The 19,745-nt window shown below is 43.7% G+C and overlaps 1 long non-coding RNA gene across 2 annotated transcripts in view; it reads left to right on the top strand.

Annotated features, from left to right (window-relative positions):
• The window catches only part of LOC137426243 (uncharacterized), a 43,464-nt gene that overhangs the window by 11,418 nt on the left and 12,301 nt on the right, over positions 1-19,745 (top strand). Inside the window, exon 3 of one of the 2 annotated variants that reach the window (XR_010984229.2) lies at positions 9,441-9,498. This is a non-coding gene — a long non-coding RNA (uncharacterized LOC137426243). Of the gene's footprint in view, positions 1-8,467; positions 8,601-9,440; positions 9,499-19,745 lie in introns of those variants that run through there. The other variant, XR_010984230.1, reaches the window with a different exon arrangement.

The raw sequence follows: 19,745 nt of genomic DNA, 5'->3' as shown, positions 1-19,745 counted from the left end.
GTGTACTACCTGGTAAATAGCAAGTCAAAGTACATGTCCAATCAGATGACTGTTTTTGCCTTCATTATCTCAGCATGCAAGAATGGTTGATATTGAAAAGACTTTGATATCCAATGCTATTTCCAACTAATGTGGGAAATAAATTAAGTGAAATAGTGGTTAGGTAGTTGTGAAACATAGATAAATAGGAAGTGCTTACTTCTGATGGCAAAATGTCAAAATGTCAGTGCTGCACAAACCCAAAGTTTACTTGAAGCCTCGATGTCTTCTGTTCCTAGAAGAAAGAATCTCGACACTAAGGCCTTTCCCTTTAAGCAAAAAATAGAGGCCTTTTAGTTTTAGCCACACTAATGGCTCCAACAATGGCTGATTGCTGAAGGGAAGCAACGTTCAATCATGATAAAGCTGACATGCACTCTTGGTTGGTGGCACAGAAGGAATCATTGTGGATTTACATGCCTTTACTGGTAATGGGATAGCAATTCAGTTCAAAAATTGTGCTTTTCACTTGAAAAATTTGTAAGAAACGTTTAGCCCCCTAACACTATTGCGTATCATGAGATGTAAGTGAAAATGGATGATTCACACGCTTCGAGGTTGGTCTTGCTCCACAGTGATACATCTGGCTTCTCCTTGAGCAGTGGAACAGGCTGTGGCCCTTCCCCCATTAAACCTTGAATTCTCCGCCACAATGGCGGCCTGCTAATGCCCAGAAAAGGACAAACACTTAAAAAGCACCGCTGCTGTCTTTTCAGTATTGACCGATGGACATGCAGAGCCCATTTGGTACGAGGTGCAAAGTCAATGTAAACACAAAATCTTCACTCCAGATCCTGATGGAGTAGGCCTACTGTATCATTCTTTTAGTAGGGGTTGTTCTACTACATATCATTGATTTCTGAGTTAATGTTGTTCATTTTCTGGGCTTTTGAGGACTGCTTGATGTATGAGGGTTGTTCCACGAGGTATACGAATAATGGGAAATTAATGAATGCATGTGAATTGATGTAGTTCAGACATGGAACAGAAGTGTTGAGAGATTGTGAGTGGGGAGAATGCGTGTCGGCCCTGCAGAGCTAGAGAGCAGCAGATAACAAGAATATCTAGTCGAGTAGTTTATTATTGCCAACTATTATAAAAAACCAAATTATGAAAGTTATTTGCTCTGTGTATGTGGATCAGATTAGCAAGAGGTGCAACTCTGAAGCATTCTAGAATGAAGGTTCTGGAAAGAATATAGAAGGAAGGTTCTCAAAGGAATGTAGAAGAAAGGTTCTAGAAGGAATGTGGAAGGAAGGTTCTAGAAGGAATGTAGAAGGAAGGTTCTAGAAGGAATGTAGAAGTCATGTTACAGAAGGAATGTAGAAGGAAGGTTTTAGAAGGAATATAGAAGGAAGGATCCCTGTCCAAGCTGGCCTGCAAAGCCAGTCGCCGACTGGGCATCCTCCGTCGTGCGAAGTCCTTCCTAGGCACACCTGAGCTCCTCACCACATACAAGGCTTTCATCCGCAGCTCAATGGAATACTGGTCTCCCCTATGGGCTGGTGCTCCTGCCTCACACCTAGCTCGGCTTCACGCTGTTGAAACCAAAGCTTTCAGAATCATTGGAATCTCCCACGATGAAGCTATCTCTGAGGGCCTTTCACTCACTCACCGCAGGCAGGTAGGTGGTCTTTCTGTCTTCTACCGACTCCTCTCCGGCCTTGCTCCCCCAGCTCTCTCTGTGCTCTGTCCCCCAAATATTCCTACAGGTCGCACAAGATCTGCCAGCAAGCCTCTGATGGTTAAACTGCCAAAATCTCGACTCTCTGCTCACCTTCACTCCTTCATTCCTCTTTTCTCCCGCCTCTGGAACAAACTCCCACACTCCCTTCAATCCCACTCCTCCCTCCAGGTCTTTAAAACAGCTGTTCACCACCATCTCTTATCTTCCCCCATCCAAAACCTTGATCTTTTCTACCCCCACTAATTCACCCCAGATCCACCTTGTTTGAAATTCCAACTTCTTTCCTGGAAGTCCTGGCAGTGTCCATATGTTTTATACCTCTCCCACCGCCCCCTTCCCATGCCCCCCCCCCCCAAAGCCCTCGCCCTCTCTCAGATCTCTCGATGTCTCCATGTCTCTCGGTCCCTGCTCTCAAATGTTGTGTTTGTGTCCTTCCCCCTCTCTCCCCATCTTGTCTACCGCTCCCGATGTTATATGTTTTATGTGTCGGTTTGTCTTTCTGTGTGATTAATGTTCGCTCTTTCACGAGCCTCGATCTTGTATACAAAAAAAATATATATATAAAAAATTGTATTGTGGAGAATGCCACAACGTATCAATAATAATACAAGTTCTCTTATATCAATGATAATGCGAGTTCCCTTATATAAGAACTTCGATATAGGGGGAGGCCATGAGGCCCATCAAAGTATGCCCTATTATTATCAACTTATGGTTGTTTGTCTATTCTCTATTCTTTTTTAATGTTGAACATCAACAAAAAAGCATCATAAACCATTTTAAGTCTTTGGTATGAATCGACTCGGGTTCAAACCACTGACCTTCCAGACTCAGAAAGGATGCTCTAACCATGACACCACAGACTCTGGTTCTAGAAGAAATGTAGAATGAAGGTTCTAGATGCAATGTAGAAGGAAGGTTCCAGAAGGAATGTAGAAGTAAGGTTCTAGAAAGAACGTGGATGTAAGGTTCTAGAAATACTGTAGAAGGAAGGCTCTTGAAGGAATGTAGAATGAAGGTTCTGGAAAGAATATAGAAGGAAGGTTCTCAAAGGAATGTAGAAGAAAGGTTCTAGAAGGAATGTGGATGTAAGGTTCTAGAAATACTGTAGAAGGAAGGCTCTTGAAGGAATGTAGAATGAAGGTTCTGGAAAGAATATAGAAGGAAGGTTCTCAAAGGAATGTAGAAGAAAGGTTCTAGAAGGAATGTGGAAGGAAGGTTCTAGAAGGAATGTTCTAGAAGGAATGTAGAAGTCACGTTACAGAAGGAATGTAGAAGGAAGGTTTTAGAAGGAATATAGAAGGAAGGATCTAGAGCAGGAGTTCTTAACCTTTTTCCCTGTCAAGACCCCCAACGGATTGCCTACGATGTCCCCATACTCCGCCAGACTGTTGACTGAACAAGGTGCGCATAGCTAGGGGGGACTAGGGGCATGTTCCCCTAGAATTTTTTGGATTTCTAGGTGCTCTGTGGTGCATTCTGAGGGGTGTTTTTACTTTAATTGCCTATTTTTTTGGATGAAAATTGGTGACTTATTACCCAGAAAATGGGCCAAGTTCGGGGATCCGCGCCTGATTACCAGTATAGGTTCCAGTGTGACTTCAAAATATCTCAATAGCTTAGTTTTACATATGGATAATTAGGAACAGAACAGGAAAGAAAATCATTAGGATTTTATCCCAATTTATTTATTTGCTTGTTAACAGAGAAACAATTCAAACTAAACTAAACTAAAACATGCAAGTTTTATGCCAGCCGTTTTACTAATCCATTGAGATTGTTGCTGCTGTTTTCGTGCAATCAGAATATGGAATCGGGGCACAGTTCGTGACAACGCCACTCGCATATCATCAGACACATCAAGTCGATTTCTCTACTTTGATTTCAGGTTCACTAATGCAGAGAAGTCTGATTCACAGAGAAACGTAGTTGTGAAGGGAACCAACACATTAATTGCCCTCTTCGCCAAGCTAGGGTAAGCTGCTATCTGCTCACAACAAAACTGCTTAAAATCCAGCCCAGCCTTTCCGAAATCAGCTTTCTTTCTTTGATCTTCTTGGAACTCGATCAAATCATCCTTCACTAAATCGTTGTTGCTCATCGTAGAAATATCAAGCGAGAAAGGGTTCTGGATCCAAACGGATTCCGTGCTAATATCATCAATATCTGAGAAGTAACCCTCAAAATTGGTACTTAGGACTTTCAAATGGTCCTTGACTTCTTGAAGTATTTCCCCAGGCAATGCCTTTTCATCTTCTCCATCAAGAAGGATATCGCCAAGGATTGGAAAGTTCGCCATGTTTCCGCTTTCAACACGGCGACTCCAAATAGGTGATTTCTTTGTGAATGCCACTAACTTTCCCCTGGCTTGAATAATGTCCACATCCCTTCCCTGCATCGACATGTTCAAGTCATTGTGGTGACCGAAAATATCGGCCAAATATCCCAGGCTAACAATAAAATGCTCATCTTCAAAACTGTTCGTAAGAGGGAATTGTTGATGCCTGAGGAATTCGAGAATTTCTTCCCGAAGTTCCACTACACTTGTGAAAACACGACCACGAGATAGCACAGTACCTCTGTGTGGTCCAGTAAAACACAATGTTCCTCCCCAATGTCATCACAGAATTTTTGAAATAGCCGATGATTTAATGCCCGTCCACGAATAAAGTTGACTGTCTGCACGACTATTACCATCACTTATTTCAGTTTCTTTGACAACGTTTTGGACGCCAAGGCTTCGCGATGTAGAACACAGTGTGTGGTCAACACATGTGGAGCTTTCTCCTTGACCAGAGCGACGAACCCAGATTTCTTGCCAATCATGGCAGGAGCTCTGTCCGTGCAAATAGACCCAACCAAATCCCATGTTAACTCATGGCGATCAAAGAACAGTTCGATCAACTTGAACACATCAGCTCCTTTAGTTGTTGTTTTGCGTCGTTCACATAATAAAAATTCTTCCTTGAGTTTCATTTCATGAACGTAGCGGACGAATACGAGAAATTGACAGTGGTTTGAAACGTCAGTCGATTCATCGAGCTGCATGCTAATTTTTGCAGGACTGTTTTTAATCTCGCTAACAACTTGTGTTGCTACGTCCTGACTCATGTCTCCAATTCTCTGGTGTACAGTGTCGTTGGACAAGGACACCTGACTCAATCGCTTCACAGCATCCTCCCCCAGCACGACTTTAACCATCTCCAACGCACAGGGCTTCACTAGGCTTTCCCCGATTGTGTGGGGCTTCTTTTCCTTGGCAATCATGTACGAAACTTTGTAGGAGGCTTCCAGAAGAGGCCCATTCGAGTGGGAACAAACCCATTCGATGAAAGAGTTCCTTTCTGATCATAATGAAGTCTTTTCACCTGAAAGCATCAATGGAGGTGTCAACATGATCCCTGTGTTTGCTTTGGAGGTGCTCTCTCAGTCCTGATGGCTTCAAATAATTATCATTGCTCGTTACCAAATTGCAAAGCATGCATTGGGGTTTATCAGTTCCATCTCCTTCTTTCACACAGGTGAAGCCAAAGCGAACATAGTCATCATTCCAATTCCATTTTTTGACAGACGACATCTTGCAACAAATCTGTAAAAGAATAACAAGAAAACAATTAACAAACGCCACAGAAGATAAAACATTAGTCCACGTGAAATAAAGTGTCGGCCACTAACACCGTAAACAACAGAAAGAGATGTACAGAAGATTAAGAAATTCCTCACACTATACTACTTCAACGTACCCAATCAATCAACTTTCGCAGCTCTATCAATTTTCACGGACCGGATGTTTACGGACACGGATATCCGGGTGTTTTTCATTGACACGGATATCCGGCCGCCCCATTTATGTTATTGCATTATAATGAATGTGAATGCCCTGTTTATATTTAAATATACTTTGCAAACTTTGAATATCTTCAGATAAGTAGGCTCACTACTCACTTGTTTTGCAAATGTTTTCACCGGAATCAAATTGAGAATGAGGTCGTAATTGCCGTAATTGCCGATATTCGGTTCTTCGCCTAATGTCCTAATGGCCTACAATCTCACGTAATGTAGGCCCTACATTACGTGACAGCACATTGGCTCAGTGTGAACTTTGACCCGCCCTAATCGCTATGTAAATGTTCTTTGTCATGTCAATCATGCATTGTAATCGCATGCATATGCCCGGGGCGTATAGTTTGTTTATTCGAAGTTTATTAGAAAATTGAATTTATATTTGTTTGAAATATAATTATACAAATATAATTTGTTTTGAAATATATATATATATTTATATTTAAATATATTATATATTTATTATATATTTAAAGTTGATATTTCATTGAATTTATTACAATTTATTATTATTATTTATAACGAGTCCCATACCCCCAGATTTTGGTCCCCATACCCCCAAGGGGTATGGATACCCCAGGTTAAGAACCCCAGTTCTAGAGGGAATGTAGAAATAAGGTTCGAGAAGGAACGTAGAAGGAAGGTTCTAGAGGGAATGCAGAATGAAGATTCTAGAAGAGATATAGAAGTAAGGTTCTCGAAAAAATGTAGAAGGAAGTTTGCAGAAGGACTGTAGAAGTATTGTTCTAGAAAGAATGTAGATGGAAGGTTCGAGAAGGAATGTAAAAGGAAGGTTCTCGAGGGAATGCAGAAGGAAGATTCTAGAAGAGATATAGAAGTAAGGTTCTAGAAGGAATATAGAAGGAAGGTTGCAGAAGGACTGTAGAAGTAATGTTCTAGAAAGAATGTAGATGGAAGGTTCGAGAAGGAATGTCGAAGAAACGTTAAACTGGTGGTGTCATTTTCTTGTGTACATATATTCGAGATTCCATGGTATGTTTTAAAAGGAGGAGGTTGGGCTGGTACACTCGACAGGTGCCAAATTTTGAGATATTCATGATGAGAGGGGCAGGGAGAAATACCTGTATCATAGCCTATCCCTTTTTCCAACTCTAATATAGGATTGGCTGTGTTGGACTGGGTCAGTTTGCCTGGCAGGGAATGAACTTGCCAGAGTTTTTGTTTCCTTTGATATTTGTGGCCTAATTATGCAACTAGCAGTGTGAATTTTATTTAAATCCCATCAAGGGTATCATCCACTTTTCACCTACAGAGATTTGCTGGCTGCTCATGCTAATGCTAAAGCACTTCATCAACCAATTAATTTCTGGGTGGTTCATAATCATGAGGATTTGAAACATGATAAGTTGTAGCACACTTTACTTTGATGTCATAGTTTAATTAAGATTTTCCATACTATGAGAGCATTTTTATAATGAAGTCAATAATTTACAAACCTGAAGCTTATTTCTAATTGAGTGAGAATTGGTGAGGGGATTGGAGGAGAGGGGGTTGAGGTGCGGTGTGGGTGGTATATAATTTCCATGGGGTGGAATAATGAAACCATGATCAATGATATGAAGTGGAGAGGTCAGCGATGTCGACCAAGAATAAGGCTGCTACTAAAATTCCACCTTTGTCGCAAACCAGCCTCAAGTGGAAGATCACGAGACAATATCGTCAAGAGCAACTCATTTCCTCTATCAAGGCTCAAAAGATGGCCTTGACCTCTTGTTTGAGATTTACAGCATCCATCCATTGTTGAATTAGAAGAAGTGACAGGTCTATTGTAAAATAGCCGAAGCAGAAGCTTAATGACTAGAGATATCGATGAACAAGCTGAAGTTTTGAGCATTAACTCTTCATTCTCTTTTGCTCTAGTGAAAGGTTAATGCCAGAAAAGTTAGGTTATCCTATCTTCCCATGGGAGTTAACATACCCTATTTTTTGCCCTATCTTTTGTCCTAACTCTTTTTTGCCCTATCAGTGTTCTGTTGATTTCCTCCTTCGTTAGCTCTCGACAGGTGCCTGCTGACGCAGATAAACTAGCCTTCACAAGCACGACTAGTTCTTCATTCGATAATGATTAAAGAGTTGTGGAAGAGATCATGCCTAAGGACTGTAGTAATGACTGATTCCATCACTTTCCTTATGATGTGCAAGGGAAGGGTGACTCAAACTGTAATTGAGTGGATTACACTTGGATGCTTCTTATAAGTTGCGAAGATGTTGGTAAATATCCAAAATTAAGGCAGGCAACCATCTAAAAAAGAACTAAAGAGCAAGGAAATAGAGAGGATAGGGCTGAAGCAGAGTTTAGCAGAGCTAAACCTTACTAATAATTTATATTCGACATTGATTAGACTTTTTAGGGGCCCTCATAATAACCCTAACCCAAACAAAACCAATGGAAATCTGACGCAACAAACGTGGGCAGTGTATAATCAGCAGCGACCTACAGGTCTGATGTGTTAGGCCCACCAGAAAACCAGGATGGCCGCCATATTATTTGGTCTGGGTGCCATGGTGGGTGGAATCAAACGACAAATGTGGGTTGGGCCCGGCAGCTGACTGACCAATGGGTGCACATTTAAACTTGAACAGCACTCGGTAGAGAGCATACCTCCGCCAGACTGAACATTTTATGTTTGTATCCCACTGATAGGTCAGACCTGCATCCGACATCAACCAAAAGCTAATCGCTTGTTCTTCTCACTGACCCAACCCATCCAACAAGTTTTGTCATAAGTCGTCCATAACTTTTTGAGATATTGTGGGACTTATCATTTTTTGCCCTATCTCTCATTGGTGAAGAATCACTTGAAAAACTCTCAGAGCCGGGTCCGAATCCGGATTTTCACCAAAATCTAACCATTTCGTCCTTGTCACATGTCACAGGTTGGCCTCACCACAAACGTTTGCCCCAACCCGTCAACAACTTTATGAGATATCTTGTTCACAAACAAACAGACAGGGATGAAAACATAACCTCCATCTACGTTTGGTGGCGGAGATAAAAAATCGACCCCAAAGAAGAACCACAACAGCAACAGTAACAACAACAACCACAACAACCATGCAGGGCTCTTGCAGACTTGTGACATGTTGCAGGTAAAAATCATTTTAAGAGATGTTATGGATTATTTCTCACTCCTCTGAACAGCTAAGGTTCTTGCGTCCCCATTGTGGCACTCTTGCAGGTGGTGGCAAACCTCAAACCATTGTTGGCATATTCCCTCCTCTTCTTCCTCCTCCCCCTCCCCACCCCCCAACAAAAACCAGGATACATGATGGCCTACTCCTCCTTCTCCACTGTAGTTAAATTAGTGGACACTTGGGGTTCCAGCTCATCCAGCTTCGCACTCTCTTCATTTCAGTGATCACACCTCCTTTGCTCCCAATGGGTTAGCCACATTTATATTAAAAATTCTCACATTTTGTGTACGGATACATTCCCAAGTCTACGATTATCCATTAAGTGCACCTCCATCCCTTAAGGTTTTCGCCTACTTGTGAAATGGCCTCCTTATTTCCATCCATTCCCCTTACCTTTACTAAATCAAAATAACATTCCACCAGATTGTCAGGTTCTCTGTCCATCTGCGTCTGTCTGTTCTTCACCACTTCATGATCAACGAGCACAACACACATCAACTGTCGTTTAGCTCTTCATTGAGCATTAACTTAAAATTAAATATATTGTCAGGGGTTGAATAACAATGTTCTTTCAGAGTAGCCTACCTTTTAATTTCCATTCAAAAAATAGACTCGTCAAGATACAAATTTGCAAATTCAATCATTATGTTGAAAATTGAGATTTGCATATGTAATGGAATTTGTGAACTGACCAAGATGTTTTACTTTTTCACAGGTACGGGAAGAGAGAGAGGGAGGAAGTGGAAGAGGAGGAAAGGCATGAGTGTACAACGGTGAGGAATGGTTGGACATGTTTACTTTAAGGCCAGGCTTGTGCAACCAAATCAGATTTAAAGTCTCTATCAGCAAGACGAAAGAGGTTGATATGAGCGGAATGTAAACCAAAGCAGCAATTAATCTGAGAATCTCCATGACAGGATCAATGGTAGTAGCAACGAAAATACTTGTGGGCAAGCAGTCACAGGACAACAGCTGAAAAATGAGGCAAAGTACCATGCCTTTGTCTTGTGTGTTTTGTATACCATCCACACATATAGACATAAATACATGGACATACATATATACATATACACATACATACTTGCATATATACATACATACAAACATACATATACACATACATACATAAAGTCGTGGCCAAAAATATTGGCACCCTTGCACTTTTTTCAAATAACTCACAATTTTCTCTAAAAAATAAGTTGAAATTGACGTAAGTATTTGGTCTCCACAATTCTTTATTTCACTGTTAATATTACAAAACCTTTGTTTTTTATTCAGAACTTAATATATCCTTTTAAATCAGAAAAAAACATATGTCACCCACAGGGTGAACCGTATCTTGCCAAAATGTGAAAATTCCGTTTTTTCGTCATGACGTCATCAAATGACGTCAAGATAAATTTTGAAGGTCAATAATTTTCGACCTCCAGCGCTAACCATGAAGGTCAAGGCCGATCGCCACCAAAAACTAATCAGCTGAGCGCCGGACCATATACTAGATTCCCATGAAGTTTGGAGACGATCCGATCAAAGTTACTCAAAAAATTAGTGTTTCGTCGACCTCCATGATTGACCACAAAGTGACCTTGACCTTTGACCTTGACCTTCAAAATTTTGTGTGCTGAAGGGTATCTCTATAGGACTCTGATATGCGAAGTTACAGGAGTTTCCAATAATAACTGTGGTCTACAGAGTGATCTAAACGTGAAAAAAAATGATTAACCACAAACAAAAAAACAAAAAAACAAAAAAACAAACAAACAAACATACAAGCTGACTAATACATCTTGCAAAAACTTCGTTTTGGCAAGATAATAAAAAGAAATGGCATTGACGAAATTATTGACACCCTGCTCCTAAAATTAGCACAGTCTAGGTAGCACAGTCTAAGGACAAAATAACTGCAGTCAAGCGCTTCCAATAGCCATGAATGAGCTTCCTACACCTCCTTACTGGCAGTTTGGCTCACTCTTCTTGTGCAAACTGCTCCAGTTCTCCAAGATGTGAAGGTGCCTTCTCCCAACTGCTGTTTTCAGATCTCCCCACAGGTGTTTAATGGGATTTAGATCTGGACTCATTGCTGGCCACTTCAGAACAGTCCAGCATTTTGTCTTGAACCATTCCTGGGTGCTTTTTGAAGTGTGTTTGGGGTCATTGTCCTGCTGCAAGACCCATGACCTTCAACGGAGACCCAGGTTTCTGACACTGGATTGAACACTGCGTTCCAAAATGCCTTGGTAATCTCCTGATGTCATGATGCCATGCACACATTCAAGGCACCCAGTGCAAGAGGCAGCACAGCAACCCCAAAACATCACTGAACCTCCTCCATGATTGACTGTAGGGAAGGTGTTCTTTTCTTTGAAGGCTTCATTTTGTTTCCTGTAAACATAGAGACAATGTGCTTTACCAAAAAGCTCTAATTTGGTCTCATCTATGTCCACAGGACATTCTCCCAGAACAATTTTGGCTCGTTTATGTGTGTTTTGGAAAACTCCAGCCGGGGTTTCTTATGTCTCTCTCTCTCAGCAGTAAGGTCCTCCTAGGTCTCCTACCCCCTTTCATTGAGTTGGCGACGGATGGTGCGAGTTGAAACTGTCGTAACTTGTGTCTGAAGGTCAGCTTGAATCTGTTTGGCAGTTGATCTCGGTGCTTTCTCCACCATTTCAACAATCCTTCGCTGCAATCTTCGATCAAGTTTTCTCTTGCGGCCACGTCCAGGGAGGTTGGCAACAACACCATGGGCCTTTAACTTCCTGATAACATTGCGTACGGTGGACACAGAAACATCAAAGTCTCTGAAGATGGACTTGTAGTCTTGAGATTGTCCATGCTTGGCTACAATCTTGTGTCTGACCTCCTCAGACAATTCTCTGGTTTTCATTATTTTCTCCATGCTCATTGCAGTACACACAGTGACACAAAACAGCAGAATGATTCCTTTTCTCTATTCAAACGGGTTGAATGAGTGATTTTTATATTACAGGTGAGTTCAATTCCAAAGTAAAGGAGAATCACCTGCTTGAAATCTAATTATTTCTTACAACTTCTAAAAGGTGGCAATAATATTGTCCGGGCCATTTTGGGATTTCTGTGTGGAATAAGCTAAGATTTAGTAATTTTTTCAGCTTTTTTTGTTTTGCTCCACTGTAAACTAAAGAAATACATATGTGGATACCAAAATATTTTTTTAATTTCAACAATTTTCTGGAAGAAACGGTGCATTATTTGAAAAAAGTGCAAGGGTGCCAATATTTTTGGCCACGACTTTATATACTCACATATATACATACATGCATACATACATAACCATATATGTTACCTTCGTAATAATATATTCTAATAGCTGAGCACTGTTATCTAACTCCTCCATAAACCCTGATTTCAGGAGGGGGTGGGGGGAGGTAGAAAGATTATGATTGACTGTAGGGAAGTAGAAAGATTATGTTGAAAGGTGGAAATTAGAAAGTAGAAAAAGGTAGAAAGATTATGTTGGAATCAAGTGGAGAATTAAACTATCCATTGTTGAAAATTGTAATAAGTGACAGGTCCAGATTAAGTTTGAATCAAGTGGAGAATTCTTTTAATTGCCATTAAAGTAGGAATTTTTTTTTTTTAAATAAGGAAGGATAAGCTCGTAGAATGAAACACATTTGTCTTGCTGAGTAAAGCATTGCTTTTGGATGGCTTTGCTCCTGCATTTTTCCTTTGTGATTAATCCATCACTTCTGGCAATGTGCAAAGAGAGAGTGTTGTTTCAAAGCATACTTGTGGAGCATATGCATGGCCTTAAGTGCGGCTCAGGGCTATGGCAGGACAGCCTAAAGGTATGCACACTCTCCTCTGAGCTTCCTAGCCTGGGTTACAATACCGACCTAGCTATAAATTGTCATCCTGCGGTGTGTGCCATCCCTCGATGGACGTCAAACATGGCGTCTCATCTGCCACCCAGTATTAGTTGGTGGATGTGAAAGATTCCATGCCATCCTTAGTGAAGAATAGTGAGCAATCACCAGTACCCTGGCCAGCTTCCAAATTCCTCCTCCAACCTACAGAGGAGAAGGCAGCACCAATGTGCCCCTCCAATAAATGATGATAACCCGTAGTCACATGGTGCATCCGAATGATGAAGTACTGCTTGGAGAATTGCTGCAGATTCTTTGGAAAATCTGTCTCAAAAGAAAGTCTTGCTGGGAAGGTCAACTTTGTCGTTCCAAGTGAACGTAACGAAAATTCAAACAAACTGTGTTCCGCAAGAGTTGCACCACAACCTTCCCACAAATCATTTATAGTGGCGTGTATTGAAGTCGTACCTACTGGGATTAGAGTTAGTGTTGAGTAATTGTAAACTGGTGTTAAGCCATTGCCAATCAAGGCATGGATAGAGATGGTCGACAGCCTATAAGTTGGTAAATCATGATGTCAATATAAAAAATTGTGGATGTTTCTCAACCCAAAGAGCTCCTCACATGTATGCTGTAAGTGGAAAAGTGGAAGGAAAAAAATACATTTGGAGTTCAGTTATATCTGTGATATAGTAAAAATGCATTATATCTGAAAGGTAGAATTTAGAAATGTGGACAATCTACCTGTTACATAAGGAAACTAAAAACCAAACTGTTAGAGATTGTGGACCCTCACCAGGACTTGTTTTCTGTGTAAATAAATGGAAGAATGTACTAAAGGAAAGGTTGTTGATTGCAAGTGAAAATTCTAAATGGTCTAGTTTTAAATGTTTAAAAATCAATGGTCTAAAGGTCGAGAGGTCTGAAAAGGTCTAAATGGGTCAAAAGTGTCAAAAAGAATGTGGAGATATCTCACTGGACATAGCTCGTTCTTTTGATACAGTCTGGCACCCCTTCTTTACTGTCCAAACTCTCTGTTGACGGCATCCAAGGCCAACTCCACACATGGCTTACAGACTTCCTCTACTCTCGTAGCCAACGTGTGGCCCTCAATGGAATCCTTTCATCCCCTCTCTCTGTCAAGGCTGGAGTTCTCCAAGGCAGCGTTCTGGGCCCAGTCCAATTCCTGATCTTCATAAATGATCTCTCTGACTCTCTGGAAAATCCCCTACATCTATTTGCTGTTGACTCCACCCTCCGTCGTGACATCCCTCATCCTTCTGACAGATAGGCAGCAGCCTACTCCCTCTCTTCAGACCTTGACAAAATCACACGCTGGTCAAACATTTGGAATATGTCATTCAATCCGGACAATCTCACACTCTCACTATCTCTCTCAGAAAGGATCACCTGGCAAACCCTCACTCACTAAACCCTCACTGAGTAAGTAGATGTAACAATCCTCTTGAGGAAGTTCAGTCATTCAAGGAAGTTCAATCTACAGGAAGTTGAGGAAGTTCATTAATTCAATCTTTCAACTCTGCTGTTCGTGTTTTTCCCCTCTCTCAACTGCTCCTTTTGTCCTGTTGCATCCTGATCCGTTAGTTGTACGAATTCTAGCTTTTCCACGAGCCTTGACGATGTATACAAAAAAAATTCTCAAGGGGTCTAGAGGGTCTTATAACGTCTAAATTTTGTAATTTAAGGTATAATGGGTTAGTTAGCTGTATTAACACATCTAAGAAGGGTCTCTAGGTCAAATGGGGTCTATAGTGTATTATAATGTCTGAAAGGTGTGAAGGTTTAAAGTCCTAAAGGTCTAAAGGGTAGAAGGAGTCTATTGGGTGTGAGGGGTATTAAAGGGTCTAAGATAATGTAAAGGATCGAGGTTGAAGGGTTTAAAAAGGTGTAACCAAGTCTGGAGAGTGTTAGTGGTCTATAGGGTCTACAGGTTCTATTGGGTCTGGGGTCCTTACGCATCTTAGGGGTCTATCAGATCTTTTGTGTCTTTCGGGTATTAAGGGTTTTAGGATTCTAAAGGGTCGTAGGGTTTTTAGGGAGTCTTCAGGGTCTAAAGGGTTTTAAAGCTCTTAGCGGTTTTAATGGGTCTTAGGGTTCTAAAGGGTCTTAAAAGGTTTTAGGGTTATAAAAGGTCTTAGGGATCTCAGGGTCTTAAAGGGTCTTAAGGGGTGTAAAGGTATATAGGGGTCTAATGTAATTAATGCACATACTGACGTTCAGACAGACAGACAAATGGACCCAAATGCAATACTAGGAGAGTCCATCAAATTGAGGAAAATAATTAAAGAGAAGAGCGTATGGTGGAGGTGAAAAGGTATGGTAAAGTTTATGACAAAGTTGGGGGCGGTAGGGTTGTAAGAAGATGGTTGAGAAAAGGGGAGGGGTTAAAAGTCTGCCATTTCCACGTACTTTACATAATATATAGGTATTTAATTTTTTTAATTTTTTTACGGCATAGCCCATCGGGCTGAGCCATCGAGAACAGTGTTTGTCCGTCTGCATGTATGTATGTATGTCCCCTCAAATGTATACCAATCAGAGCTGAGAACCTGGTCACATGACAGGGTGATGTGATTATGTCTGATGTCATTACGGCGGTGCTGTGGCTGACTCTCCACGCACACCATTTTGATTTATATGCCGTTCATGCCGAACATATTGTTACGTTTGTGGGGGTAGGGATACTTTAGACCAGGTACATTTGAATAGGTAGCATGCTCCCACTGTCGTGAAGAAGATGAACCACCACCATGTAATAAGTAGAGGACCTGTTTAGCCCGGATGTCGGATGAAGTTGTATATTTGTCCCCGTCATTTAGCTCAGGGATTAAGTTAAATAATTCCCTGTTCGTCGTTCCCTATGTGATTTATCCTTTATTTCTTTTGGCACCGCACCATAGACACTAGAGCAGGAAGTGCCCATTATATTGCACTAATAACAATAAAAACCAACCGGAAGCCAGTTCTGAGCACTGCCGATAGGACACCACAATCTACATCACCACCAAGGTTGAGCAGGCCGAAGACATGCCCAGAAGGAAAGTGATTGGGCCGGAGTTGACCAACATGAAGGCCGGGGTAAGAAGCAACTCGCTGATTGGTAGAGGGAAGGGTGAGTAGGACTGCATGACGAGAGCAGACTGCGTTTGGATTGGTGGAGAGCTGGACAATGTAGCTGTGGCTTGCAGGCATTGGTAGAGAGGCACAGATGACGTCACGAGACTATCAATAAAAGAAGACTTGGGCCAACATTTTCTCTCTTCTTCTTGCCCCTCACACTCTTCTTCTTGCCCCTCGTGCTCTTCCTTTTGCCCCTCATGCTTTCCTCTTGCCCTCATGCCTTCTTCTTGCCCATCACCTCTCTCGCTTCTCGGTTCTACTCTTGGCCCTTTGCTCTGACGGTGGTCCTTTGTTCACGGAGAAGGCTGCATCGCGAGCCAGGAGTTTGACACGCAAGGACGACAAAGACAGGCGCGGCTGGAAGAGCGAATCGCACGCCTGCTCGTTCGCTTCGCGCACCGGGCCGGGAGTGAGTGGACCATGCAGCGAGGCCAGGCTTTGCACGCGTGCGCCAAACGACAAGCGGTTTCCCACAAACACCAGAGCCGCGTCGAGACTAAGTGCCGGGGCGTGGAAGAATTCAGGCGAGACGCATGGCCAAGTTGAGCGAAGTGTCACGATAAAACAAACTGTTATTTTACTTTCATTATCTTTCCCTTCGTCTGTGTTCACGTCTGGTGTGGGGGACGTTCCATTTCGAAATTTAGTTTACCGTCGCATTTTCTTGGTATCGGCATCCGTTTTAATAAACCTGTTTCCTTTTGTACATTTAAACCCGTTTTGTTTGAGTTTATTTTTCGCAGGTTCGGGAACTGCCGGCAAACAACAGGTAAGACCCTTCATCTTCCCCTCCCCTTTCTTCCCCCGTATATATAAATATGTTAACTTCCCCGGTGTTAACTGAGAGCAGTCACACGACAATATCGTCGAACCTGTCATATATCACAATCGCCATGCTCCACCTTTACGTTTTTCATTCAGTGTGAAACACAAACAAACCGATTGTTAAAATGACCATCAAATATCGAAATCATCGGTGTTACGTCTCTTCCAACAATACGGTACGTATAGGCCTTAGGTGTTATGACTCACCTGCCGCGTCAGGCAAATTAAGCACAGGTTTCTTCATACAGAAGTGTATCATTTCAGTAGTATCATTTCGTAATAATAACAATAATATAATAAATATAACCATAACACTTTAATCCCAATGTCGTGAACGGAAAGTTGATGGATTGAAGCAGTGTAACCACGGAAGTAAGGAATTCACCTCGGTTTTTTAAAAATAATATATTTTTTGTAAAAATAACGTTACGTTATTATTATAGTAAATGTAATCGTAACACTAATCCCTTTGTAGTGACTGCGACGTTACTGGAGGTTAAATATATATCTTATATTTATTAAAGTAGTGGCAGTTTTGTGTCCGGCCGTCATGCTACATCATTACGTATATGATGTCATTACGGCATAAACACCCGGTCACTTTGAGAGCGGCAAGAAAGGTCATTCCTCTTTGGGGTACATAGATTACAGTCTCTCTATGATCGGGTCTCAAGAAAATTGGGTGTGTGTTCATTTACCAAGTTTATTGTGAAGAGATCGCCAAGTGGTTAAAGCATTCGAGCAAGCACTCCATTCAAAACCCTTAAGGAACGGCTGGCTTGGCAAGCACTAGCTAGCTGCTTGGTAAATGAGCACCCCTAACCCTTGTAAGGGTATATAGATTACAGTAGATCTTCGCTCAGTTCTGTAAGTAAAACTTACCTCATGGATGTCTGGATTCCTCCAAATTTCTTTGTTTAATGTTATAAACAGCATTAGTGACTGTTTGAAAAGCTAATCATGTGTGTTTGTGGTTTTTAATATTTTACAAGCCCGGCTACACCGCTGTTAGACTTCTGGTCTTGTTTTTTGGTATACAGAATCGAGGCTCGTGAAAGAGCGAACACATTGAACATGAAAACATGCACAGACACATAAAACATGCAATAAAGGGAGCGGGAGACAAGAGGGGGAGAGAGAGAGAAGCACACAAGCACAACAACAGAAGAGAACAAGGACGTCGGTCGATCTGTGATAGATCTTAAAAAGATCTTTGAAGGTTGCACCTTTAAAGCTAAGCTGTAACTGCATTATGGGTTTAGTCACGTGATGTTTAATGAACAATGAGACAGGAGATTATTAAGTCTTTCGTTTCATTTCCCGGTTGAGTAATTCCTGGTGACGAGCTAATACCAAGTGGCTGCCTGACCACCCTAGCATAATAATGTATTGTAGCGGCTACCGCTGGGTTTTCACAATCGCCTTGCACCTATCAAGGACACGGAGCGATCACCATGCCGGGCTCGTCCAGGACGCCCGGGCAGGCCCGCGCTCAACTTCCCAGGCCTCGGTCGGGACGCCCGGGCATGCCCGGGCAGGCTCGCCCTCAACTTGCCAGGCCGCAGCCAGGACGCTGGGCCATGCCCCCTCTCGCCTTTCCTGGGCAAACGCTCCGGGATAATATGTATATATATTGCTGCCCGATAAACGGGCTTTTCAGAGTGCCTGAATGTTTGGTTTGATTAAAGCAACTCGGATGAATTCCAGCTTTTTGTCGCGTCCATTCTTCTGATCGACGTGGGAGCCCCAGCTCCTTCATTGGTGACCTACCGACATGGACACGGCAGTCGCCCTTAAACTGCCTACCTTCTGGGAGGCTCACGCGGCGGTTTGGTTCGCACAGGCGGATTCCCTGTTCGCCCTGCGAGGCATCACGGCCGACGACACCCGCTTCCACCATGTGGTAGCAGCGCTCGGTTCGGCCACCGCGGCCCGCGCCCTGAGCCTCCTCGAGAGCCCGCCAGCCGCTGACAAATACGGCGCGATTAAGAAGCTTCTCCTCGACGCTTTCGCCCTCCCATCGGCGGAACGCGCACGGCGCCTGCTCGACCTGCCCGAGCTCGGCGACACGCGCCATTCCGAGCGAATGGACTACATGCTTTCACTGCTCGGCGAGCACTCTCCGGCATTCCTGTTCCGGGAGCTGTTCCTCCGTCAGCTGCCTAACCCGGTACGCCTCGCCCTGGCAAGCACGACGATCACAGATCCCTGGGCCCTTGCCAGAGAAGCCGACAAGATCTCCGCCGCAGGACAGCGCATCGCAGCGGCGACATGGGACCCACCGCCGTCCGACGCAACACCCATGGCGCCCGAGCACCCGGCACGGTCGACGACTGAACTGCCGACGCAATTGGCGGCCGCTACACCGAGCCGACCACCTCCAGCACGATGACCGGGGCCTCCACCTGACCAAGCGTGGTGTTACTATCATGCCAGGTTCGGACAGAAGGCCCGGACATGCCGACCCCCGTGCACCTTCGGCAGGCCGGGAAACGGCCGGGCCGGCGTTCATTACCAGCCATGAGCGCCGGCCACACGGGCAACTTACTGTTCATCACGGATAAAGCATCCGGACGGCGCTTCCTGTGCGACACCGGCACCCAACTGAGCGTCATACCCGCCTCTGACCAGGACAGGCAATCCGCGGTTTGCGGCCCCTCCTTGGTTGCGGCCAACGGATCGACCATCCGCACCTTCGGCCCGCGCAACGTCACCCTCTGCTTCGGCGGCCAACGCTTTGCTTGGACGTTTGTAACCGCAAACGTGCCCATGGCTCTGCTAGGCGCCGACTTCCTCTGCGCACACGGACTGCTGGTGGACGTCCAACGGCGTCGTTTAATCAACGCCGAAACCTTCAGCTCCCTGGTATGCACATTGAGCAGCTCCGCGCCGACCGAGCTGGCATGTGCCGTCCCGGCGGCGAACGAGTTTGCTCGCCTGCTCACGGAGTTCCCGGCCCTCACGCGGCCGACGTTTTCGGCCGTCGCAGTACGGCATGGGATCGAGCACCACATACCAACCACGGGCCCGCCGGTCTACGCCAGGGCCCGCCGCCTCGACCCAGCCAAGCTCGCCGTGGCGAAGGCCGAATTCGACGCGTTGGAGCACCTCGGCATCGTGCGGCGCTCCGATAGCGCGTGGACCTCGCCACTGCACATCGTGCCAAAGCCGGGGGGTGGATGGCGCCCGTGTGGCGACTACCGCCGTCT

Source organism: Myxine glutinosa, chromosome 4, assembly GCF_964187855.1.
Source record: "Myxine glutinosa chromosome 4, kmMyxGlut1.1, whole genome shotgun sequence".
Classification (NCBI taxonomy): Eukaryota; Metazoa; Chordata; class Myxini; order Myxiniformes; family Myxinidae; genus Myxine; species Myxine glutinosa.
This window is presented reverse-complemented; position numbering and strand designations above follow the sequence as displayed.